This window comes from Papio anubis, chromosome 2 (assembly GCF_008728515.1).
Source record: "Papio anubis isolate 15944 chromosome 2, Panubis1.0, whole genome shotgun sequence".
Classification (NCBI taxonomy): domain Eukaryota; kingdom Metazoa; phylum Chordata; class Mammalia; order Primates; family Cercopithecidae; genus Papio; species Papio anubis.
In genome coordinates this window covers 26,878,029-26,905,927 of record NC_044977.1, presented here as the reverse complement: position 1 = coordinate 26,905,927, position 27,899 = coordinate 26,878,029, and the positions used below count along the sequence as shown (strand labels likewise).

The following is a 27,899-nucleotide window of genomic DNA, read 5'->3' as shown; positions in this document are numbered from 1 at the left end:
CTCAAAAGTAAGTACTGTTAATTCCACTTTACAGAAGAAGGCTTGAATAGAAAAGTGCTTGCTCATGGCCAGATAGGTGATAGATGCCTGCAGCGGACTCCAACACCAAGTATCTTTCTGAAGCTCCTGCTTTTTTGACTCTGTTCCCTGAACAGACTCAAGAAATTTAGTCCACACAAATTTTCAAAGCCAGGACAAATCCAATAGCAGCTTCAGAATGGCTGAGCACAGGCTGCAGGAAACCATCCCAGGGTGCCAGGCTTGAGGTGATATGTGTTCCTAATGATGAGTGAGCCAAGACCCCAAGAGGCACTTAGCCCACAGATGGGCAGAGCTGGGGAGGAGTGATGGCAGACAGTGGAGGCAAAACCTTGGTGTTTCCAGCTTAGAATGAGGTAGCTGACTGACTGAAATATAATGATTTGTTATTGGAGAATCAGGGTTTCCAATTAAACTCATACTATATTAAGCTGTGCAAAGGGCTTGTAGCTCTATTTTCTACAGAAGATTTTATCTCCTTTGAGAAACCCCTTCTGTCTAATTAGTGAGAGGGGGGAATAAAATATCTAAATTTAGTCATTCTAATTCGATAATTTATATGGTCTCTTAAAGTAAATCAGTTTCTTTTAGATCAAGTCCTAATATTTCAGATTGTTACTTCCTCACTCATATTTTCTTCCCATACGATGTTGAGATGTATGGAGGTATAAGTGATTTGGCCTGATGGTGCTGGGGAATAATGATGGGGGCTCCAGGAGCCATGAGCAGGTCCTGGCACTGCCTCCTCTTCTTGTGGTGGCAGTTTCCCTCATTCTACCTGTCTGCTCAGGTCAACTGGAGGTCTCTTTACTCATGCCTCAGTTATAACCCAGAGGACCTCCCTGAAGACTCAGCCTCAGCGTACCTTTGATGGGCTTGTGGACCTCCCTGAAATCTGCTTGCAACTGATCTGATTCCCAACTCTGGTCATTCCAGCACCTTCCAGTGTCTGTGCCATTTGACTTTCATAGCAGACACCTCCCTTGCCAGCCAGCACTATCCTCCCTTCTGCATTGCTCCACAATGCATGTGGAAACATGAAACTATTGTCCATGCTTTCGGGAGCTGAAGCCACCTCCAGAAATACTCCAGTAAGGCCCGGGCCTTCCATCTCTAACCGACAGTGATGCACCACCTCTCTCATTCTGCAGTGGTCACTCCGGTGCTGAGGTGGGGAAAGCTTCTAAATCATCACCTCACTATCTCAGACAGAAATGGGGTCAGAGGACACCAACTTTTGGCTTGAATCCCAATCTCTTTACCTTGTTGCCTGCATTAGTCGAAGGGAGGACAGGGTGATGTCTTCTTTTTCTTCCTCCTGCCGTCTTCCTACTGCTGCAGTGCCAAGCTCACATGCTCTTTCTCCCATCTCATGGGAACCTGCTGCTTCCTCATAGGCCTTTCCCCTTTTCTTCTTTTTCCAAAGCGATGATGGTGGAATTGCTACTAGGGGGCAGGGAGAAGACTGAAAACACATCAATTTAATATTCCCAAATATCCCTTTTCTATGAGCTATGGCACATGTGATGAATCATCTTTCTTTGCACCCTTTCTCAGCATCCTGTTTTTGCCGCGCAATGCAAAAAATGTACCATTTGCCTTAATTTCCCCTGACTTATGATGCCTCTGAATTAAATACTTGCCAAAGAGAAGGAAAAAGCCTTTCTAAAATTTGCAAGTAAATGAATTGCTGAACTCAGTAATTTAAAGAATCTCTTGGTTCCTTGGTTGTGTGGTCACAGTAATAAGAAGCTATAGTTAAATTTCTCAGAGATTGAAATATTCATACATTGAACTATTTCTGATATAATTGTAAAGAGTACTTTTAAGCCTGTGGTGTGTGATCAGAATCAAAGAGGTCAAATGAGCAATTTAAAATAATTAATATTAATGACTTTTTTAGTAATTCAATTTCCTTTAAGACCTCATCAGTATGTAGTTTACGTTCATCCCCTACTAAGAGACCATTTCTAACATTTGACAGTGTAACTGTGTTTTTTTTTTTTTTTAACAAATCTAGTATTCTGAAGTGCTGTGTAGTTGACAGTCTTCTACTCAGAGTGTCCTCCTGAAACAGCAGACCTGGTGTTACCTGGAGCTTGTTAGAAATGCAGAATCTTTGGCTCACTCCAAACCTACTGAATCAGAAGCTGCATTTTAACAAGATCCCCAGGTGACTTGTATGCACATTAAAGTATGAGAAGCACTAGTCAGCGACACTGGGGAAAATCCTGCAAAGAGACATTATTAAATTCACTCAGTGTGTTTTTATAAACCATTTATAACAAATAATAAAATGAAGTGGAAGTAAATCATCCCTTTGCACCCCGGTTCTTATAATATTATTTTTCAAATCTGTGCTCACTTCCTTCCCCTAATTAAAAAAAGAGACAGCTGTTCACTGGGTGCACCTGGGTTGACCCCGGTCCAGGCTCAGTTAGGCTTCTGCATCAGTCAAGCCAGCTAAGCACAGCTGTGGCATAGCTTCAAATCAGCAGTTCTTCAGGCCACCTGTTACAACAAACTACATTAAAACACTCCCAAGCAATCTTGTCTCCAATTCCTTCCTCCCCTAGCGCCCAGTAGTATGCCATAGTAATTGAATGCAATATAAATTACTTGTCAAAAGTAAATCTCTATGAAGAAAAGCAGCTGTGTTATAGCGAAAGAACCTAATTTCACTACATAGTTCCCTTCCTCCACATCAGTTAAAACCACAGGAGAGAGGGGTGGGATGATGGGTTATAAAATTCCCTGAAATCCCACCAGAAGAGGCCTCTATAGCCAAAGCAAAATGAGGATCTAAACAAGGATCTTGCTAATGTAGCCAAGCCCAGAACTGCCGGGATAATTGAGGATAAGAGTTGCTTTGTTCTCGCTTCCCACTCCCTGCTATTTTCTGCTTCTCAACCCCCCATTTAGCTTTACCCTCAGCGATTGCTCTACCTTTTTAGCATTCCAAGAATACCTCTAAGCATCTACCTCTTTCTGTGTACACCCACCCTTTCCTGCTCAATAGTCTTTTGTTTCTTGGTTAACTCAGTAGCGAGGCTATTGAATCCTGGCCTAAAGCTCACATACATATTCAAAGACAGGGGACAAGAACCATAAATGGGCACACTCAGTAGCATGCAGCAGAGGTTTAGGAAGAAAAAGGACAGTGAGGTCACAGAATCCAATGTACCTCATGATAAGTGGCAGCTTTTGGCTTTGATTAGGGAGGTCCAGCAATTATAAATAAACATGATAACATTAGTTACATCGGAACGCCTACATCATGTTCATTTATTACAGAGCTTGGAGGGAGGTGTTATCACCATCATCACCACTTTAGAAAACCAAAGCTCTAAGAGATTTTAGAAAATTTCTACGGTTAGTAAACTGTTGTATTAGAAGTAACACCTGGGTTTGACTCCCAAATCACTGCTCGTGTTACCGACAGCCTGCTTCCCTTCTGGGTGTCTCAGCAGATGGGCACAGCATGAATACAGACATGTCTGGCAACAAGGTGATATGTGGATTTGCAGCCAGGTAGTCATATGGTGGGTATTAGGAAAGTCTGCCCGGAAGTAACAGAACATCTGCTACGGGTCTGCGGTTCAGGGACAGGACTTGAATGCTGAAAGTAAAACCAAAACTAAGTAGGGTCTACTGTTAGGAGAATTAGGGTTCCTGACAGTTGTCAATTGTGGACCCTCAATTCAGGTAGAAGTAGTCATCTGGAATAGAATGTGGGGACTGAGTTCTAGTAGGCAGTGACTAAGAAGTAGGGACAGCAAAGGAGGAAAAGAAGGAAACAAGGAAGTAGGAAAAACATCCCATTTTCACTTGAGACACGGACCTGTTGAAACCTGTCCAGTTGTCCCATAGAACTGATGTTTATGGTTTTTTTTCTTTTTTGAATAAACATAGAAATTGAGTCTCCCAGTCTTAAAACTTGATAAAATTATATTTGTCTTATCTGAGTTCCTTCTTCAGGAAACCAGCCCTCAGGCCTCCCAGATGGTATCAAGGAACTGACACTCACCAGACCACCACATCCAGATAATGAGAAACCAGACCCTTCATCCCTCATGATATCGTTACCCCACCCTAATTTCTGTTAACCTGCATGTGATTACCATCCTTCCCTGCTATATAAACCCCTAATTCTAGTTGGTTGAGGAAATGGATTTGAGACTGATCTCCCATCTCCTTGGCTGCAGCATCCAAATAGTCTTCCTCCTTGGCAATACTTATTTTGTCTCAGTGATTGGCTGTCTGTGTGGCAAGCAGCAAGACCTAGATGGAACCCCTGGTGTTTAGGTAACACTATGAATGGAGTGAATTGTGGAATTCCCTCTACTAAGCATAGAACTGGTCCTGGAGACTGGGATGTAGTGGAGTATGAAGGTGGCAATGAAAACAAAGATGGAAAAGACATTTTTGGGGGCTTTCTTTTGTGGTATTAGAGATTTAAGAGGAAATTACAGAGTCCAACTTAAACTAATTATAAAAGGAATCCTCTAAGAATCCAGACTCCAAATTTAAGACTAGCCTGAGCAATATTGCAAGACCGTATCTCTATAAAAAATAAAAACAAACAAACAAAAATTTAGGACTCCAAGGTGGAATAGAATGCTGTATGAAGGCAGTATGTTCCTATCCCCAGAACTTACAAAAACATTTCTGTGCTTACTAGGATTTAATGATTTCTGTCAAACTTCTGATAACAATCTAAACTTTTACTGTGGCCCTGAAGCCCTATCTAATGTGTCTCCTGTCTGGCTCTCTGACCTCCTGCCTATCAATTTCTCTATACTTACTATTCTCTGTCAGGGCTTCTCGATGGAGGTGCTGGTATTTTGGTTGGGAAAATTCCTTCTGGAGCAGGAGTTTTTCAAATACTTCCAGGTATTTAGCATTCCTGGCCCCTGTTCACAAAATACCAGCAACACCCCCTTGCTATCACATGCCCCCACACACTTCTGATGCTCCAGGGGGGACTTGATCTGTGGCTCCCTGACATCCCCTCACTTTAGTATGTGAAGCTCATTCCTGTCTCAGGGCTATCACATTGGCTTTGAAACTTCTTCCCATGATATTTCATATTCTCATTTTTCAGTCTACGTACCACTTCCTCTAAGGGCATCTCCTAACCTTCCTTCAGAGCATTTATCATGATCCGAGATTACTTTGACTTTTCTTCTTTCTCTTTTTTCTTCCCCTCACTAGAATGAAATCTTTATGAGAAGGAAATTGTGTACTTCACGTTCACCACTGTACGTTGACACACAGAAGACTGCTTCATGTGTGGTAGATCCTCAAATGTTTTTTTGTTTGTTTGTTTGTTTGTTTGAGATGGAGTCTTGCTCATCGCCCACGCTGGAGTGCAGTGGCGCAATCTCGGCTCACTGCAAGCTGCGCCTCCCGGGTTCACACAATTCTCCTGCTTCAGCCTCCCGAGTAGCTGGGAGTACAGGCGCCCGCCACCACGCCCAGCTAATTTTTTGTAGTTTTAGCAGAGATGGGGTTTCACTGTGTTAGCCAGGATGGTCTCGATCTCCTGACCTCATGATCCGCCCTCCCAAAAGTGCTGGCTTGGCCTCCCAAAGTGCTGGCTCAAATGTTTTTTGAATTTTGTGAATTAAGGAAATGGAATTTTGAATATTATGAATAAAGGGATAGATTATCACTTTCCGAGATTGTATAGATAAGGTTTCTGCATTGGGTAGAATACTGTATTCCATATCAATGTAAGACTCAACTGTCCTTTTCTGTAGCTTCTAGAGTGTTTGAAGGAGAAAGAATTTTGCTCACTGAGCTTCTTATAAATTTTAGTGGAATACATACATTCAAACCATAGCATCTCTCAAGTTAATGTTGAATAAATCATTTTAAAATAAAAATCAGTTAGAAAAGCCAGGTAGCTTTTCTAAAGGTCAGACTGATTTTCAAATTAAAGCAAAATGGCCAAGAATAACCCCTAACCCCAACCTTAAAAAGTTAACTAGGTTTGTTCTCCTCATGAATGTATTCTCATGGGGTGATGCTAATGACACTTTGCCTCTGGGGACCCTTACTTACCCAAGGCCCAGAGAGAGTCCTTACCATTGTGGTATTCATAATATTTATTTTTTTTTTAAAAAAGAGAAGCCCAAAATTGTATAAGCCTCAGACTCCACAAAATCTGTATCTACCTCTATATGTACTATTAAAATAGACATAATTCCTCCTTGGTTATTGCAACCCAGAGAAAAAGAAACAGACAGTGGCAGGGCAGGGGGAGAGGGGGTACTACTTTTTTCTCTTTTCAAAGACTGTTATTTAAAATGAACAAAATTATGGAAGTATCCATACCTGAAAATAGGGTGATCAAATGAAAACACCTAAGTGCTAAAGGAGTGGAATATTTTAAAGAACTAGCTGCCGTGGAAGCTGGTACAACATAAATTATATGTACAGATAAACTCAACATATTTTATGGCTTTTAATGTGGATATATGGCAAATTCCCTCTTCTTCTTATTTTCCTCCTTTGAGGGTGACTTTAAGGATTGTAAAAGTTTTTTTTTTATTATTCTTTTTTCTTGGAAAGATGTAATAAGGACTTAGGAACAGAAGACATGTCTGTGTGCCAGGCAGCTGTGAGACAAAATCATGGATCTCCTCACTGTAACTCCCCAGACCCAGGGCTTATATAACCTAGGGAAATGGTGATTCAGAAGGGATGTGTAGGACAGTTGAAGTACAAGAACATCAAGGTTGTTTCACCTAAGGACAGGATTTATGGTAAGTGCCTGCTCTTACACCAGGAACAAGAGATAAACTGGAAATTTTAGAGGCCTTCCTGGAACTGGGGTTAATCAGAAGTCAATATGGTAGATTAGCATCCAACATGGAGTGGCTTTGGCCTCCATACTCCATCCCCTTAATTCAGCTCTTACAATTTCATCTGCTTTCCTTTTCGGTGATGGTCCCTGAGCCTTTAGGGAAGATGCTTGATATGGTACAGGTTTAGCAGTATATGTTGGCAATGGAAAACAGAGCAGGCCTACTGAGATTCTCAGTGAGGGAGATCCACAGGCTTTGGTGAATCATCTCTAGTTTTTGAAATCCTGTGACTTCAGTTTTCTCAGAAGAAGTAAAACAATGAGAGAGAGATTAATAATTTGAGTAGTAGAATTATAATGCATACCAGGATTAAAATCAAAAGAGAATTTGAGGCCAGGTGTGGTGGCTCATGTCTGTAATTCCAGCACTTTGGGAGGCTGAGGTGGGCGGATCACTTAAGGCCAGGAGTTTGAGACCAGCCTGGCCAATATGGCGAGACCCCATCTCTAATAAAAATGCCAAAAATTAGCCGGGCATGGTGGTGCACACATGTAATCCCAGCTCCTTGGTAGGCTGAGGCATAAGAATCTCTTTAACCCAGGAGGCGAAGGTTGCAGTGAGCTGAGATTGTGCCACTGCATTCCAGCCTGGGCAACAGAGCGAGACTCTGTCTCAAAAAAATAAATAAATAAATAAATAAGAATTAGAATGCCAGAAAAACAAAAACATAAAAGAACCTATTCCATTAAGGAGCCAATTAAAGTCATCACAAAGAAATTAAAATCCAGCTCTTCTTTAGAGATTTGTTGCAGTCAAAAAATAATTCAGGATTAGCTCAAATTTTAGGCAACTATTAACTCCAAAACAATGATTAGGGCTAGCATCTAAGTTTTTCTCTCTATAGTTTCCCCATTTCTACCAAGGATAACCCATACTGGGACAAATTTATTTTCACAATAAATTTAGTTTTATTATACTTGGCCTGATTATTTGTATAAAATGTAGCAAAAATACTGATGGGCCACATAGGCTCTTTTTTAAGTTGGCTTTGCTGGAACTTTTATAAGAAATTTCAGATTTGACTTTTTAAAAGCCTCAAGGCAGTAAGTCAAGCCAAGGATTTGTCATTAAACTGTGCTTGTAATACCTCTCTTTTCAAGGTCCCAAAATGTCTTGAGGTTCCTGAGCCTGTTAGCAAGTGATTTTTTTTTTTTTGAGATAGAATCTTGCTCTGTCACCCAGGTTGGAGTGTAGTGGCGTGATCTTGGCTCACTGCACCCTCTTCCTCCCTGGTTCAAGTGATTCTCCTGCCTCAGCCTCCTGAGTAGCTGGGATTACAGGCACCTGCAATCACGCCTGGCTAATTTTTGTATTTTTAGTAGAGATGGGGGTTCACCATCTTGGCCAGGCTGGTCTTGAACTCCTGACTTCAAATGATCCACCTGCCTTGGCCTCCCAAAGCATTAGGATTACAGGCGTGAGCCACCGTGCCCAGCCAGAAAGTGACATTCTTTATTTACCACAGATCAGGAACCTTGTAATGGAACAATTTAAACAAGATACCAGGCTAGTCTTTCCAAGGGGCTTTTTATTGGCTCTATAAAGTTGACTTCAATTCCTCAAAGCAATCTGATCATATCTGAAAATATGCCATTCCAGTCAAAGCTTCACTAAAATAACCAGTGTCTCCAATTGTGTTCCATTATAAAAGAAAATATATTCTTACTGAATTTATGCACATAACTAGATTGCCATAAAATAAGAATACTCCTGAATAGTTTCCAAATTTTGGAGAACTCAGGTAGAGAAAAAGATAAATTTTGCTCTTGTTGAGTATTGGAAAAAATACTCAACTTCTTGGTACTAGAAAAACTTCAGCTGAATTAAATTAGTGTTTAATTGAACAATGAAAGATTTGCGAATCAGGCAGCTCCCAGAATCACAGCAGCTTCAGAGAGACTCCAGGGATGCCTCGTGGTCAGAACAAATGTATAGACAAAAAAAGGGGAAGTGACGTACAGAAATCAGAAGTGAGGTACCGAAACAATTGGATTGGTTACAGCTCGCAGTTGCCTTATTTGAACGCCGTTGGAATGCTCAGCAGTGTGTGAGTGGTTGAATTATGGCTGCTGGGATTGGCCAAGACTCAGCGACTGTTAACAGGTGCATACTCCTAAGTTAGGTTTTCAATCTTGTCTACCTATTAAGCTAGGTTGCAGTTCATCCATAAGGACTCAAATATAGAAGTATGGAGTCCTTCTCAGGTCGTATCTAGTTTGCTTTAACATTCTCTAAGCTATAAATAGCTCAAAAGAAATAAAGATATCCTTGATTCTTCTTCATTTGGAGTAGCAGCCTTTGAAACAGAATGTTGTCCATTCACCTGGGAACTGCCATCCACAAATCAAGCAGCCCTTTGTCAGTCAAGTGAGACCTGTTTATCAGGCCCTGTGGAATCCAGTGGCTCCTCACACAGTTCTAGAGTTAGTCCTGTGGAAAAAGGCTTTCTACTTAAGACTATCATTTCCTTGCACTTCCCAGGTAGCAACATCTTATAAACCACTTGCGTTTTCTATGGAACTCCTTTGGCCATTGCTATCCCCATTAGCACAGGAGCAGCTTCATTTAATGTCCCACAGCAAGGCAGTAAATGCCCCCCAGGTGGAAATTCTCTAGTCCAAAGTGCCAGTAGTCATTGTTGGGAGGTGCCCACAAGCTTCTGCCATAAGCCCCAGTAAATGCTCTACAAACAGCTATTCGGTGGAGAATTCGTTTTGACCAGAACTCCAGCTTCTACTCTATACTCTGTGGGCTCAGGCAGTCTTAACTCCCATTTAGCATGTCCAGTTAATATTGCTCAAAGGGAAGATTTACCTGCCTTCTTTGTTTACAGTACTAGGTAGGGGAAGCGTTCCCTGTTTAGATACAGCATCTGTTTTCATAAAAGGTTTAAAGAATATCCAACCACTTTACATAAAGCCTGTTTAAACATTTCAGCTTTTATCAACCCTTATGTTTTTATCTTCTGGTCCCAGGAACTTCTCTTTTCCACTCCCATTTTACCCTCTGGTGAAAAAGCATTTGGGTTCCCAGCAGGGCGTTGAGCCGGGGAATTCAGGCCTTTTTGTCAGTCTTTGTTTTGATTTACCTGCCTCAACACTGGCCCAGGTAGTTGTTGGTCAGCTTTCTTACTATAACCTTTGCCTTCTGATTTCTTAAAAAATATATTTCTCCAATCTGGGGTAAATATAGAAAATTGTTTTGGGGCTCTCTTATACTGGGGGCCCAGCAGGGGTCTCTTTGGTCCACTCAACCTGTGATAGTGTATTAAGGTCTTTGTTTTGCCTCATAAATTTCCATTTATTTCTTTCCATTTCTTAGTAACCAACTAAAGATTCCCAACCTGCTGGGATGGGTCCCATAGCCCTCCCCTTCTTTTTTCTCTTAGTTTCACCCCCATTAACTTTTTTAAAAAATACACTTTACTTTTTAATAAGCAGTTAAAAATTTTCACCTTCCTAGGATGAGTCCTTGGAATATATAAATTGCTTTTCCTCATGCTCTTGTTAATTATCCTAATGTTTTTAATCAGTGTCTGTAAGACAGATGAGGGGAAGTTAAACCAGCACATTTGATACGGCTTCCTGAACTGTCTTTTGGTTTGTAGCAGCAATGGTGTGCCTGTGCAGGAGGGGCCCCCTTCACCGCAGTGCTTCACATGACCTGGGTAAAGGGCATATTCAGCAGGTGAATATCCCTGTCATCATAAAGCCAGTTCCACCTGGCTTGCTTACAAAGCATATCAGTTGCTTCATCTAGGGTGCTCAATTGGGCATTTATAGGGAATTTGGGAAATCCCCCTTCTCAGGGTACACAGACCTTACAAATGTCTTTTATCCAGTTATTGCCTCTGGAGTAGCCTCCTGTGTGTCTGGATTATATATACCCACCTGTGATTGTCCAGTAGTGAACTGTGGGTCCTGCATCAACCCAGGTATGCTCTTCTGCTCTGCAGCATTTAAAACCAAAGATACTGCCCCTAAATTATCACTCTCACAATCCATTTCAGTAAAGGTTCCTTAGGAAGCGGATAATATCGATCTTCAAAATAGACCAGTTCTTTCACATTTTACCTTCTGGTTTCAGTGGTTACCTGGTTTTGCCCTTCCCTCACATGAAATATCAGATACTCACACACATACACATTATATACACGACACATCTTGTTTTCAACTGAGCTTTTTTTTTCTTCTTTCTTTCTTTCTTTTTTTTTTTTTTAGAGATGGGGTCTTGCTCTGTTGCCCAGGCTAGAGTGCAGTGGTGTAATAATAGCTCACTGTAGCCTTGAAGTCCTGACTACCTTCATGGTAACCACAGGTCTCAGAGGTACTTTCTTTTGTCCTCGCCATAATTTTCCCCTTCATGGGTAGTTTTGAGGCTAATGGCCAGAGCTCAGACAGACTCACATCAGAGCTTGGTTCAGCCTCAAGGCCCAACCCAGTGCTCTCTTTTAATTTCATTTCAGCTAGTAGAGATAACAATAACAAAGGAATTAAATATTGCCCTTTCTGCTTATTTGTATGCCTTTCCTAATGCAGTCAGAGAACCAACTTCCCAAAGTTTGATCCATCTCTGAATTCCTCTGCTAACTTTTACCTTTAGTAACTGAATGCCGTACAGCTGCTGCTCCATACCAGGGGTGACCATGTGGCCAGCTAGGAATCAAAATCTCCTCATTCTCTACCCTTTATCCTTTTCCTTTCTATCCGTTTAATTTTATCCATATCATTTTTCCTTCATTTGAAACAACCTTTAAATAACCTCTAAACTAGGCAAAATTATTTTTCCTTTAAGCCAAAACCATACATCTGTGTTCCTTTATAACCTTCTTTACCAAAGCACATCTTACTTTATACATTCTGTATATAGAATTATATCTAGTAGTTTTAATTACATGTATTAACTATTATTTTAACCCTAATTTCCAGTGAATAACCTAGGACTCTTTAATATAACATAATATGACTTTAAGATTTTAAGTTACTGAAAAACATTTGGAAACTAGTTTCATTTACCAAAGATTACTAAAGTCGCAGGAGCTAAAAGGCATTTCTATTTTCTCTGAGTTCTTTCATATATTTTCATAGTGAAATATCACATGCGTATGATACATCTTATTTTCAGTTTAGTTTCTTTTCTCTCTCTCTCTCTTTTTTTTTTTTTTCTTTTTTTTTTTTTAAGAGACAAGGTCTTCTCTGTCACCCAGGCTGGAGTGCAGTGGTGTGATCATAGCTCACTATAGCCTTGAACTCCTTGGTTAAGTGATTCTCCCACCTCAGCCTCCTGAATAGCTGGGACTACAGGCATGCACCACTGAGCCAAGCTAATTTTTAAATTTTGTGTAGAGATGTGATCTCACTTTGTTCCTCAGGGTGGTCTTGAAATCTTGACTTCTAGCAGTCCTCCTGCCTTGGCCTCCCAAATTGCTGGGATTACAGGCGTGAGCCACTGCACCTGGCCAGTTTGTTTCTTAATTCAATCACTGACTTCAGAAAGGAGCCCTTTAAGGAAAAGGGCTAACAAAGTATGCAGTTTTTAGGGCCTAATATTTATTGGAAGGCGAACACTCACATCCCCGCCAAAGCCAAAGAAATCAGATAACACGATACAAAAGAGAGAAGAGTTTTAGACCTGGAAAGAATCTGTCTGCTCTGCAACTCTTGGGGTTCTATTAAGAAAAACAGATTCCTCCCAAAAAGGAGTCTGTGGGGCCTTTTCTGTTTTCTCCCAAGGGAGTCCAGGCTGTCAGAAATTCCTTTTTATTAGGTCTTTTATGTGGCATTGAGGGTGGCAGGAAGAAAGAGGGACAGGCAGAAGCAAATGGAGAAATAGAATTCAGTTGACAGAGTTTAACAGAGAAAAAACAGGGGCCTTATAACAACACATGTGTATACATATGTACCCCAAATACCCGTTTTCACTAAGTTGACTTTTGACTCCAGAGCTCTTTAAAAAAAAATCTTTTTCCTAATTGTAATTCCTACTCAAGCCATTTTACTTTTGCTTCTGATGCTAGCGGGGCGCTCATCGTCACAAAAGCATCCCACAGAAACAGCCATCCACTGCAGCAGCTGCTCATCGCCCTTCTGTAGTGCATGAGATGGACAGCTTTCTGCTGACAATCTCTCTAAATGTGACAACGTTTTTGACATGTCCTGTACTCATGCATAAGTGTCTGAAAGATGAGCCACACCATTCCAGGAAGTGACAGCCACCTAGGACTTCCCCCATGGATCCTTCATTCCCTTTGCTCATTTCTTAGTCTTTCAGCTCCCGATCTGGCTCGCCACATGTTTCGTGGTGGCCAGGTCTATGCAAACCTATCCCCAACTCCATGGCAGCTGACAGGCTAAAGAAAGAGGATGACAAATCCAGTTTCTTAGAAAGAAACATTTAATAGAGACTCAAGAACAGAAGCCATGTCTGTGTCCCGGATGGTGGCTAGACAAGATGGCGGATCCCCACTGCAAAAGTTTCTGTAACTTTCAAAAGTTCAAGGCCTAGAGGCTTCTGACAAAATCAGCACTAGCAAAAGCAGCAGGAACAGCTTTAGTGAAATCACTAAGACAGAATTCACACAAGGAACTCAGTGTCTGTACAAGTGAGTAATCTCTAAAATAGCAATTCACAAGGTTAGGGTTGAGGGGGGGTGGTCAGAGGTTCCTTTTGAGATTCTGAACAGTTTATGGATACTCCATCCAGAAAAAGGCATAATCACATTTTGCATATGATTTCAGGGGCTTGTTAGACTCCTCTGGAAGTCCATCCATGGTATGAAACTTGGCTAACCTTTGATTTATCAGTTACTCAGCCCTCCATTTACTCAGCTCCTCTCACACTTAGATGATTATATATTATACATTATATTGTATTCCTTGATTTCAATGGAATGTTATCTAGCAGACATACTAATATTTTGGTTACTTACTATATATGAAAAACACAACTTCTTTATTTTCTTTTTTTTTTTTGAGGCAGAGTTTTGCTCTTGTTGCCCAGGCTGGAGTGCAGTGGCACCATCTCAGCTAACTGCAACCTCCATCTCCTGGGTTCCAGCGATTCTCCTGCCTCAGCCTCCCAAGTAGCTGGGATTACAGACTCCCACCACCATGCCTGACTAATTTTAAAAATATTTTTAGTAGAGAGCGGGTTTCATCATGTTGGCCAGGCTAGTCTCGAACTCCTGACCTCTGGTGATCTACCCGCTTTGGCCTCCCAAAGTGCTGGGATTATAGGTGTAAGCCACTGTGCCCAGCTGACACAACTTCTTTCTAAATAATCTTTATGCAACTTATAAGTTATAATCCTTATTATCCTAACGTAGAAGTATGACCCAATCTTTGAGTTTAGTTTCTTTGTTTACTCATCAAACAGTCTCTCTTTCATTTTTAATTGTAAGAAATTAGTTCTGTAACATAAGTGAACCTGAAAGAAAAAGAACAGGCTCTGATAATGGAGCAGTTTTTATCAGACTAATCTTCCCAGCAGTCCCACACTGTTCCACTCACACACAGTCACGCTCAGTGCCTTCCCAGGGGCAGCCCATAGCAGAGTAGGATGCACACTGCTCTGGGATGGAAGGAAAGGCAAGACTTCAAGGACTGGGCCGCCTAGCCAAAACTCTTTGATGTGTTGCATTAAATTTTTGAAGGTTTTATGGATTTTGGAGGCAAGGAGAGATACAATAAGAAGCTCAATTAACTAAATGACTTATCTTTTATCAAAACTTCATCTCACCCTGAATGGGCTTTCAATCATCTCCCTAGTCTCACAAGCGAGCACGGAGGGATCCTTGCCTTGGAATTAGTCAGTTCTCTATGAATAGGCATTTAGGAACGTTTCTCTCTGTAGGTAGAATGTCACATCAGCTACCCAGGCATTTACTTGGTTTCTGTCCTGATAGAGCCCAAGTGCTTATGTGAGAACCTAATTCTCTCACCTTGTCCTCCTGTTCTTATGAGTTTTAAAAATTCTTTTCCTTGACTCCACAAAATGATTGTGTCATTTTGGCTTCTGCCAGGTTAGCAGCTTCCTTGCTTTTGATTCCAACTTCATTGTGTCCCCTAATCCGTAAATGCCTACTTGATTTCAGCCCATTTCCTTGCTGATCTCCAGTGGCACTGGCGTGTGTACAGACACACTGAGTTCCATTTACACGTGCCCGGGGTGTGCACTCAGCCTCACAATCATCCACACTCGTGTCCCCACTTTCCGACAATCACTTGTACTCAGTGTCCTCCATTTACTCAGACCCAGTCACTCTCGCCCAACAATATACACCTGTTCCATTCACTCACACTCCTGGTCGTTCCCTTCACATTCACACTCCTTCACACTCTTGACTAGCCACCCCACTGCCCTCCATTTAGTCCTACCCGGTCTCACCTAGCCCAACCCATATGTACACCAGAGTCAGCTCACTCACAGTTGCACAGTCAGTCCCTCAAATGCAGTCACTCCCTCAGGAACTCCTTCCCTCTCACTCAGGCACAATGTCTCATTCATCTTCAGTGCCCTTCACACACTTCATATACACACTGGGTATGTGTCACACCCAGTCACACAAACTTCAGGCACAGCCAGTCCTACCCACACTTATTAACACTTATTTCACTCATGCCCAGCCCCACCCACTCACACCTAGTCACACTCACACGTGGTCCCACACAGTTCCAGTACACCTAGCCTCACACAGTCCTACTCATAGTTAGTCACACTCAGTCATGCTCACACATGGTCCCACACAGTTCCAATACACCTAGCCTCACACAATCATGCATACCTAGTCACACTCAGTCACACTTATACATGGTCCCACCCACTCACACTCACACCTAGTCACACTCATATAAGGTCCCATACCGTTCCTATACACCTAGTTTCACACAGTCATACTGACACCTACTCACATTCAGTCACACTCACACATGGTCCCACACAATCACACTCACACTAGTCATACTCTGTTCTACTATCAGATAATTCCACTCTATTCCATTCTCTCTGTGTCATTTGTCCCCTCAGAAGGATGCAGCATTCAAGGTTCTATCTTGGAAGCAGAGACTGGGCCCTCACCAGATGCTGAACTTGCTGAGCACCTTGATCTTCCACTTCACCTTCATCAGAACTGTAAGAATTAACTTTCTATTATTTATAAATTACTCAGTCTAAGATATTTTGTTATAGCAGCAGGATCAGATTGAGACAAGGAATTTATACAAATTTAGACTATGCATGAATCCACAAGAATCCAAGTGGCACAAGAATCTAGCACCAAAAGGGCAGCTCAGGGAAAGCTGATTCAATTTAAAGTTCAAAAGAAGAGGCAAAACTAATTCTAGAAACTTGTTCCCTTGAGATGCTTGGAGACGTGCCCTGGTTTAGAAAGAAAATACAGAATGGAAGCTTTGCTCTAAAAGACAGGTTCTTGCATTAGGAAAAGGGTTACTTCAGACTCATTGGCTCTAAATAAATTAGTCAGGAGAAAACTAATGAATGTCACCATGGAATTATCAATAGGACTTAGCCTCCTCAAAATAGTTGTGAATGGGATAAAAGAGCAACAATGAGTTAACCAGAGAGACTGGAAGGTGTTAATTAGAGAGAGAGAAAAAAGAAAATGTCGTATAGAAACAAATGTTGGTACAAGCATACAAGTAAAATTTTCAAATGTGTCATTAATAATTTCATTGTATAATTAATTTGTAAGCTGCTAAGAATTCCTCATTTACTGAGGAAATGTCTGATTGCCACAAAAGAAAACTTGTCTGGCTTTGGGAAGCAACAGGCTTAGAAAAAAAATTAAAGGCATCTTTACTAGAAGTTCAAGGTGAAAACATTGCATTTTTTCTAGTACTTCACTACGTAATCTAAAGATGTCTGGAAAGGAGCCAATCAATTAAAAATATAGCTAGAGGAAGCCATTCAGGGAGAAGACTTGTGGCAGTAGCAGTCTGTGCAAATATTTCTCTTTCTGTTTTTCCAAGCAAAAATTAAACCTTGATTATCCCTTTATAAAAACAGGTACTCATTTGCCAGTGAAATGTGTGAACTGCTTCTCTTTAGCAGCATAGTACCCAATTATTCTCATAGAAAATAATTTTATTTACATATTTTAGAAAGTATACTGTCTTCTTGGTGTGATTGTTCTTTTTGTGTGTACAGATAACTCCATTTAAAGTAATATTTAAAACTCTATCTTGGATTTCTTGAGGGATTCTGGTTTGATTAGGCCATGTGAGTAGATAAACTAAAAAATGATGCAAATGTGCTGACACAAGAAACAATACTCAAAGGTAGACACCACCCAGGTGACATTTCTTGTTGCTACGCATATGTATGTACATGTGTATGCTGGTGTGTATTTACATACCTTTGGGAAGACACAGGTGTAGCCAGAATGCTCTCACATGGTTGTCATTATCAAAATTCTCACAATATATCCATCTCTTCACTTTTTGAGCTCATGGTAGGATTGAATTCCATGATTTCATGGTTCTATTGTATCTGTGTGGGAACCATGTGACTAGTTTTAAGTAAATATTCATGAGCAAAGGTGACTTTGATTAGTCTCTGGTTAATTGCAAGTCTCTCTGGAGCACCCTTTAACTCTGTGATGTTTGAATGTGATGTTTGTGACTGCTTTATGAGCCTGAGTCTCTAAATAACTAAAAGGAACAGAACCCCCTGTTAACCTGTTATGGACATGAATAAGAGAGAAATCTTTCTTGTTTAAGTCATCAAAACTATGGAATTGTTTGTTATTGCAACATACCCTAGCCCTATTCAGACTTCTATAATCTGATAGTAAGGGCAGATTTGGAGACAATTTACCAAAACATAATTATAATTCTGGTGACTCAGTTTGGGAAAAGAAATCCCATTTGACGTCAGAGATTCCATCTCCAGAAATCAAGGGCAGTTGCTTCAATTTTTACAGATTCCTATTTGTTTTTGGACTAGACTCCAAAGAATTTGTTGTACTGTACAATGTTTAAGAAACTTAAGCTGAATAAATCACCTGAAAAATTCATTTTTGCCTGTAGAGCTGCTCATGGACTATATTGAATGGTAGCAACCAGTTCTTACCACCTTGGTTATACCACAGGCAGTGCTAGTTTTTCTTAGCAAAGTTGAACTAACTATAACTTTGATTTATAATATATGTTAATGTGATGCAAAAATGATAGTTCTTTTGTTTGGGTCTTTCACTGAACACATTTTATTGATTGCAGAGTTGTACAGCCAAAGGTATTGTAGAGAGGGTTGGGGGATGCCTAAAAATGCTGAGTTTGTTGGCAGCATCGAGATGACTCCTAATTTCTAACAGTTTCATTTTTCTGAGGCAGGAGCCAAATGTTACATTGTTTTAGCCAAGCTTCTTGAAAGATTAGCCTATAATTTCTTTCCTTGTTTTCTGACATTCTTTCTTATGATCATTAAGTTTTAGTCACCACCTTGACACCAAACTTGCACTGGAAAAGGTCTCTAATTTACTCCAGCGCAACAAGATCTTTGGGTACATTTCGGACTTACGATTTTGATCTCCTGGAAGCTTTAGAAACTGACACATATTGTTTATGTCAACTTTATTGGATCCCAGGGTCCCCGTATATTTGGATAAACATTATTTCTGGTGTGAAACAACAGAGTGAGGTTGTTTCTGGATGAGATTAGTGTTTGAATTGGGAGACTGAGTGAAGCACAGTGCCCTTCCCAGTGTGGCTGTGCATCTTACCATCTGTTGAGGGCCTGGACAGAACAAAAAGGTGGAGAAAGGGAGAACTCGCTCTGCCTGCTTGAACTGGGACATTAATCTCGTCCTGCTTTCAGACTGGGGTTTACACCATCTGGACTCCTGGTTCTTAGGCCTTTAAACGTGGACTGGAACTATACACTGGGGTTTCCTAGGTTACTAGCTTGCAGATGGAAGATTATAGGACTTCTCAGCCTCCATAATTATGTGAGCCAATTCCTGTAATAAATCTCTTTATACAGATAGATATAGATGTCTATCTGTGTATACAGTTGTGTATCTGTATATGTCTGTCATCTATCTATCTAATCATCTATCTCCTATTCGTTCTGTTTCTTTAGAGAGCCCTGACTGATACACTAACCAATAATTTCCTTCTTGAAACTCTTTCCTACCATTGTTTCTTGACAGCAGTCTAGCTTGGAGGTTCTGTTTCTTCACTGGAATCTTCTACTCCATATCCTTGGGCTCCTTTTCCTCTCCTTACCATTTAAATATTGGTTAGTATTATTTTATTTTCATTCCACTACCTGAATGCTGATGATTTACAAATCTTTGTCTCCATCCTAAAGCTGAGTCATGGGTACAAGAAGTACATTAAAAATATGCACCTCCTGCTACTTCGATTAGGATGTTCTATGGGGCTTCTATATTCAACCCATCTAACAGAATTCATGATCTTCCCCTCCCTAAACATCTCCACTCAAAGTCTGTTCTTTTATATTTCCATTCTTGAGAAATGAAACCTCCATCTGCTGAGCTATTAAACCAGAAACATGAGAGTAATTACAGAACCTTCATATATAAGTGTTTAAATACTATTGTTTCAACTCCCTAAATATCTGTTGAATTTATCTCTCCCCCAATATCCTCATTAAAGCTTCCATATTTCTCTGTCTTCTTGTCCATGAATTAGTATAGATGCTCCCTGACCAGTTCACTTTCCTCCTGTCTTAGCTTCCCAATTTACCTTCCACAGGGCAGTCAGAATGATCTTTCCAAGACAAATCAGAATGTTTCCCTTCCTTGAGGAAAAACCCATCAATGTTTCTGCATTGATTTAGGATTATACTCCAAACTCTTTTATATGGTGCACAATGCTCCTGAGGGCCTAGAACTTTCCTGGTTTTAGCCCTGAAATTCTCGCCATCAGAGACAAAACCTCATTCCCTGGGCACACTGCAATGGTTTATCATCCCAGCTCAAAATATCTTTTTTGTTCTGGTCTTCTTGACTTGTCTTCAAGGTTCTGCTTAAGTTGAATTTTTCTAAAATCTTATCCCAACCAATTTTTTCTCTAGCCTGAAATATGTATACAGTGCTTGTATGTCCTCTAAGAGAAGGGATTATCATATTCTGCTTTAATCTGGTCTTGCTACACTTTGTGCTTTTTAAAGAGAGATGCTCTATTGTTTTCATCTCTACATTTCAAACACATCTAGCACAGTGATTAGCACATTGTCAGCCATTGATAAATATTTGTTGTATGATATTAGAAAAACTCAGGGCATCCATCTTAATGCTGTGTTAATTAAATAACATCACTCTTTGCTGATTAACTTAGTATTTTCACATTTTTATTGTTTCACTTTGAAGTACAATCTTTTATTTTTCCTCTTCTGTTTTACTACCATTATTTATTCAAAAATAGTAATGATTTTTCTTGTTCTCTTAGTAGATCCCCTGTAATATGTTTAAACTCATTTGAATATCTTCCTGCTTCTTCCATCCTAAAAGATTTAGACATGTTTGGAATAATTAAGAATATTTCCAAAAAGGATTTCTTACAACAGTTAGTGAGGATCAAAAATGTGCCAGGTTCTGTAAACCTATGTGTAAACTGAGGAATTTTGACTTCTGTCCTACAAAAATTTACAATCCAGGCAGTAAAGCTGAACAATCTAGCCTGAAAATCTATTTTAAAGCTTTTCCCCCCTAGTCTCAAGATATAACCTTGAAGCTTACTGCAAAACCCTTTTTTTTCTTCTCCTTAGTCTTAAAATATGACCTTGGAATGTACTTTCTTTGAAACACCATGTCCCTCCCTTTCCTGCCATACACTCCCTCACCTCCGTGCACATTTATCCAACTGTATGCTTGTATCTAATTATGTGCTTACTTAGAAGTTCCAGGGGGCTAATCTTAAAACAGACAAAGCATAGAGACCCAGCTGCCAAATTCCAGAGATTACCTCAAGGCAGTTAGTCAACAGCCCGGCCAGTGCTGAGATGACACCAGCCTGTGCTCCAGATGGCCCAAGGCTTCAGATAGCACAAAACATGCAGACCTTGGCCTCAGTGTCCCTCCCTCATGCCTCCCATTCCAAGTTCCCTTTTGTAAGCCCCTCTTCCCAGCCTGAAGTTTGAAATGGTTCCTAGAGGCGTAAGCCAGCTGCATCCCCATTGCTAGCTTTGGAAAATAAAGTCACTTCCCTTTTCACTGCACTTCGTTCTTGTTATTGCTTTTGCAAGTGGTGAGTAGCTGAGCCTGAGCTTGGTTACAAGGCAAGCATATGCTCTTAAGAATTTCATTTTAAAAAGCCCCAAATTATGAATATATAATCTGATGACCTGGGAATCTCTTCGTGTAATATACAAAATGTCTTTTAGGGATAAATAGAGGGGCGATATTTAGTTTCTTAGGTGCAAAACCCAACCAAAAAAGGCATATTTGAAACAAAACTGAATATTTCCCTTTTCCTTTTATTGATTTATTTTAAATTTTAGCTGTCCTGTTTTTATTTTTTAAGAGCTTCTTGTCTCTATTACTCCTTTTAAACAGTATTCTGTTCTTTGTTACTGACATAAACTCATTTCTCAGAGAATAGTAATGGCAGATTTTAAAAAATGCTTCTTAAACCCTGCATTGCCTCGTCTTCCTTTGTATTCCTATTTTTTCTTTTTTCCCCTATTTCTAAATGTTTTTCTGCTGGAGATTTCTCTAAAATACTTGTGGCAGTCATGTTTTAAGATTGAGGCAATAGAAAGTTGATTGAACGCTGCAGGCCAAGGGAACTTATTTGCTGATAATTTAGAGGGTAGTCCAGGGCAACTAAGCTCTTTCATTAGGACTCTTCAGATTTAAGGTGTCTTTTCCTTGGGACTATTTGTTCTAGGGAGGCATCCTCTCATATACTATCTTGGAGTGGGGCTTTAAGCCCAGCTCTAGCATTCTATAAGAAGGGAGGAGGAAGGAGGCTGAGGCTGGATCTACTATTCACTGTGAAACTTTGTTTATTCAGTCCTATTGTCAGCTCCATGTTCCCAGCTTCCTGCCTTCTACTTAGGTACCCTAAATCTGAAGCCTTCAGATTCTGTCTTTTAAGGAAGCAGTAATGGTGGGGGTGAGATGTAAGAGGGATAACCACCAAACTGCCAAGGATAGTTGAGAGTGGCATATATATATAGAGAGAGAGAGAGTTTTTTTTTCTTCTTCTTCTTTCTTTTTTTTTTTGACAGTCTCGCTCTGTCACCCAGGCTGGAAAGCAGTAGCATGATCTTGGCTCACTGCAACCTCTGCCTCCCAGGCTCAAGCAATTCTCGTGCCTCAGCTTCCCAAGTAGCTGGGATTACAGGTGGACCCCACCACCTTTGACTAATTTTTGTATTTTTTGTAGAGACGGGATTTTGCCATGTTGGCCAGTCTTGTCTCAAACTCCTGGCCTCAAGTGATCTGCCAGCCTTAGCCTCCCAAATTGCTGGCATCAGGTGTGGGCCATGGTGCCCAGCCTGATCTAATATTTTCACACAGAATTTTAATCAATGCCTCTGCTTTTAATCATATACATATTACTCCTATTTGAACTATTTCGATAGTTCAAAAGCAGAATCTTTCAAGGCATCCTCTTTGTAGAACACTGTTCATACTTCTTTCCTATATTAAGTCTGTTACTAATCCTCTATCTGTTTTCTATCTTTTAAAAAAGTATTGAAGTCTTTCAATTTCGGTAGTCATATTATTTTCTTCCCCTTGGAACTTGCACCTTTTATATTTTAATTCTCATATTGTTATTTGGGGAAATATCATTATTTCAGGACAGAGAAGAAATAGATGTACATATTCAATCTACTGTTGTTTGAAATAAATTTATGATGCTTTTGTTTGCTAATTTTCCTTTGCCACATTCACTGGTTATGTGAAGAACATACTCTACTACTTATTCCTTCTAAAGCAATTCCACTTTATATTTGTCCTTTCTAGTCACTGTAAGTGCAATGAGTGTGTTGTAGAACATGGCCTATAGATGAACGTGAAACTAACCTTCTTTAGAAATTCTAGAAAAAATCAACTTGCAAATATATCTAATCACTAAAAGCATATTCTGTGCAGATAGTCTTTATTTACTAGTTGTCAATTTACTTGCTTATTTACTAGTTATCAAAGGGTTATTTTCATGCAAAATAAAGATATACCAGTAAAAGCCTTAAAACTTTGGAGGGCTGATTTTCCACTTCATGATCTTTTTTTAAAAATGTCAGACATGACTAAGGAGTGAGGTCTTTTTCCTTCCTTTCTATATAGATATAAAACCCCTTTCAATCTCCAGGTTTTGTTGATTTTGTTCTCTGTCTTTTTTTTTTTTTTTTACTTTCTATTTCCTGCACTCTGGTCAAATCACCCTCACCACTCACTGGCTGTAATGAAAATGGCAAATACCGTCCCTGCAGCCTGTCTGCTCCTAGCTCAGCCTGTTCTTCACACTGCCACCATAATGATGTTTTAAAGACAAATATAATCATAATCCTAGAGCAGAGATTGTTCACCTGAAATCATCCATGGTTGATCAACTTTATAAGTCTTTGAATCCCTTAGATTATAGACAAAAAATAGTGTTTATGATTATTTTATTTAGGGGCGAAGCCTAGGTATTTCGTCATATCCTTGAAAGAGTCTGACACTTCCGACTTTTAAAAATCGCTCCATGGAGAATCAAGTTGATGAATAATGATGAGACTAGCCAGTGATCTCAACACAAATGACTACCAAAATCTCTATTATTTTTCTGGAAACAAGATTACCAGAAATCTAAATGGCATCTATGATTGATTGGTATTCTCTTCTCCCCACATAAGAATGGCAGAAGAATGACTGTTAGCCAAGTGTCTGTCAAAACAAACTACAAATATATTCTTTAGAAAACAGGCTGTTAAAATGGATCAGGTATAAATATGTTTTGCATATCACAGAAGACACCTAAATTAAGGAAAGCTGTGAAAGAGCAGATAGCCGTTTTTCAATTACATATGACCAATGTGGCATTTTTTGATATCTTAGTCAGTTATTCAAAGGTCTGGAAATACCATACGTGCCTATGTAATTTGGAGTCACTGCTTTTGATACAGGCAGTGAGTCTAGAAATTTCTACCTTACTCAGAACAATCATGCTATGACTTTTTCCTACTTGTGCAATTACCAAGATTTCACACCATTTAACATTTTATGTTTATGCACAGGAATATTTACAGGGAAATAGACTTGGGCATTAAAAAAAAAAAAAGGTCATTCAGCTTCCTTGACTTCATCAGGTTGTTTGTGGAGAGGCTATTTCACAAACACACAAGCTACAAATCAAAGGTATATGACACCTTTTTATATTATCAGGCAACATGGTGATGAAAAAAATGAAATGGAGTTTGTGAATTTTATTACTCAGGGTGACAATTTAATATGTGGGTGATGGTGTGCAGCTCCCAAATGAGATTTGTTGCATCCTCGGAACTGCATAAAATGTCTAAAGAGAGGGGCAAGCTTCCATGCCATATATAGACAGACTCATTGGATCTCCGGAGGAAGTTAGATTGGAAACTTGTAAGTCCACAGTCATTCACAGATGATAAAGTGTGTGAAGTGGAGAGCAGGGAGAGGCTGTGCTTGCATGAATAATTTTAATGACTTAATGTTTCTTCTTATTAATTTTAACATAGAGAGGGCAGTGGGATAAGGGAGTCATCAGTCTTGCATATGTCATTTTCTTCTACAGATGGTACAATGGTTGATTTGGTACAAGCATCATACCAAATATGTATGCAGGAAGCCAAAAAATAGAATCAAATCAAACATGATTTTACAGTTGTTATTATTCCTAAGAATATCTGTGCTCCCATATGCATACGTCTTAGATAGGAGAATGCTATTGGAATTTCTGGTCTCTGCAGTGAGGGGCTGTTGGTCTTTTGGAAAGATGTGCTTATTGAATGGGACAAGCCAGATCCAAGAGGCATTGCTAGGGCTACTCCCAGACCTACTTGTGATTCAAGGCTGTGCTTCTCCTCTGCACATGAGACAGGTGAGTTATGTTACTTCCTAGGTAAGAAGGAGGGGAAGAGGTAAGTTACCTGAAATCATCTGATGCATTATTATCCCCTTCAGTATGGACATAATGTCAGAAGAGGATCACTGAATCAGATAGGATAAAGCATTCTTTCGACCTCCCTGCTGGGGGCTTGTCTGTGCTGGACTAGACTGTGCAGGTGAAAACCAGATGAACTCAAACCACTTGTCTGATTAAATGGGCCAACTGTTTCAGTCATTGCCCAAATAAATGGTGTTTCTGTGCCAACTTTCATGTGTATACTTTGGAGGAAATTGTTACTTCCTATTCTGATCTCATCTTTTTCATAGGAATCTTAGAAGTATTGGAAAGCTGTTTTGAAATCCATTTTAAAACCTAAGATTGAGACTCACAATTTTTTTTCCTTTATATAGGTATTCTCAGTTTAAATTGCTTTACGTTTTTACTTTTTCATTTCACAAATAGAAGGTAATTTATTTTGTTCCTCTTTGAGGGTGCTAAAATAGGATCACTGATTAGAAACTGATAACCACCCACTTGAGCCAGAATTTCTATCTTCTTATGAAACAGCGCTAAAACATTTGATGTAAAATTCCTCAGTATTTTTCAGATCAGACCCTCATTCATTTTAACAAAATTTACCTACCTGTGAAAGATCAGAACATGTGCTTTCAGGCTACTATTCCCTTATTAAATCAGTGAGCAAATGGCCTTAAAAGGGATTCAATTGAAATCAAAGAAACATTGTTTGAGTGCCTGTTGTATGTCAAGCCCCTTGAAAACACTGGGGAGAAAAAAGCAAATATTATAGCGTATAGGAAAGTAAGTAAAGATATTTAACAAACGACACTAACACAATGTGATAAGTGCTGTGATAGGGAATTTGGCTGTGTGATTTCAGTGTCAGTGGATTTCTTATTCAGTTAATCTCATCTGCCAAAGAAAATATTTTTGTAGCGAGGAAATGTCACCTCTGTTCACCATTGGAAATTACTATTTATCAAGTTGTCATTTACTTGGATACTGTTATCAGGTATTGTCTAACAGATAATATAGAGGGAAAATAGAACTATCCTCAATAGAGCCCCCTTTGACTTGTAAACTATGATACTCATAATGTTTAGTGCATGGTGTATATTTAGCCTCCTGCCCATCTGGTCTTTTGTGGAGGGACTGAACAATTGATTTCCATAAGATCCAGTACTAATGAGAGCCCTCATTGTGGTTATTTTTATTACTCTCTTTCTTGAGGCATTGTTTTCCGAATGAGAATATTTACTGGGTACAAATGTAATTGCTTCAGAGATTTCCAGAAAAGGTGCTAAATTCATCCTTATCCCAAAGCTGAATTTTAATTGATCTTTTTTCCTCACCGACTTTTTCAGTTTTGTTTTTCACCACTTACAAATAAGAATCAGTTGCATGTTCCAATCCTGGAGGTCTCTGAGTTTCCAAACTCTGAAGAAAGGGGCAAGAAAGGAAGAGTTAGGGATGCCCTGTATTCGTTCCTATGTGCCTTCCATCTGTCTTATACCTGCTGCGTGAGGAGCTGACGCCAACACCCAAAGCCCTGGACAAAGATTTCCTCCACAGTCACTTTCCTCTGACCCACGGGAACCTCCTTGGTTCCTCTCCCTCTTGCCTTCACAGCTGGACTTCCGCTTGTCATCTTGCCCTGTTGGGATGTGGCACCCGCAGAGCTGCTCTGGAAACCCCATAGGGCCTATCTCTGGCACTTGCACCACTCCACTCGCTCTCAGTAATGTGGGCGTGAGGTGTCCCATCCCCTCGCCTAACCCTTTCATAACATGGCTGGAAAGTCTTGTATGTACTGTCCCCAAAACAGATCAGACAATGTTGACCCAACAGAAGGAGCATGGTCACCTCAGTCCCGGTGGGGTAGGGGGTGGGCGGGGGGGAGTACACAGTGAAGGAGGCCTTGGATTTGGAGACAAAACTCATTTTGGGAACCTGGAAGCTCTCTGGAACTGGACACAAACTCTTGTCTCTGTAGTTTGCTTACCCAGGGGACTTGGCTAAGAGCTAGTGAATAACTTGTATAAGTATTATATGACCTTAATACGTAATATTGTTTAGCCTGAGTTTTTGATACAGTTTTCAACTGCATGCTGTTCTAACTCTGTCTGAGTTTCACAGAATTATTTCTCCAGAGTAAATTGACTTATTCTTCTGAGCAGAGCCCAGGTAGCCTAGTTATCTTAACTGTGAGGAACTGATAGAGCTCTCAAACTCCTTGGGGGATGTTTAAAAATACATAAAGCAAAATTATATCACCTTAAGAACGTTATGAGTTTCAAAGCATGCAGTCAGCCCTGCCAAATTTTCCTCTGCCTTTGAGAATTGGAATAATTATTATAAGTGCAGACAACACTAGGTTTCTCTTGCAGGCAGATTTTTGTGATTGCACCCTGGACTTCCGTTCAGAATTCTTTTCAGTTTCTTAGGAAAGCTAAATGAAGTTGCTGCAGTAAGGCCAGAGGGGGGCACCAAATAATCGTGATTGATAGAGTGGTTTGGCTGAGCATTAGCAGGAGGCTCAGGCATCAGGCCTGTTGAGCCTCTGTGTCTGTTTTGAGCATTTTGGGCATAAAACATATTGAAGTCTCTTTGTTTACCGAATCATCATCAAGCCAGGAGCTGACACCCGAGCTTCAGTGGCCCAAAATGTACTCGGCTAATGGGGAAGCAGCAGTTGGCAGGATCTGTGGTTGTAAACATTTTAGAAAAATTTCTTCACTCTTTTTAGCTCCTTCCTTATTTCACTTATCAGAGTTGAACTGTGGGAAGAACTGAGAAACAAACTCTGCCATGCTCTTGGAAGGCGAGAATACAGAGATGGGTCGTTCTTTCTGAGACAGAGGAATTATTGGCAGTTTTCTAGCATTAATTGTTCTTGATAAATTGCTGAAATATCTATTTG

General features: G+C 40.1%; 1 long non-coding RNA gene across 4 annotated transcripts in view; it reads left to right on the top strand.

Moving 5' to 3' along the window:
* The window catches only part of LOC101016867, a 123,524-nt gene that overhangs the window by 87,444 nt on the left and 8,181 nt on the right, over positions 1-27,899 (top strand). For all 4 annotated transcript variants that reach the window (XR_643084.4, XR_643081.4, XR_001899545.2 and 1 more), the window contains one exon: positions 15,936-16,040. This is a non-coding gene — a long non-coding RNA (uncharacterized LOC101016867). The remainder of the gene's footprint in view (positions 1-15,935; positions 16,041-27,899) is intronic.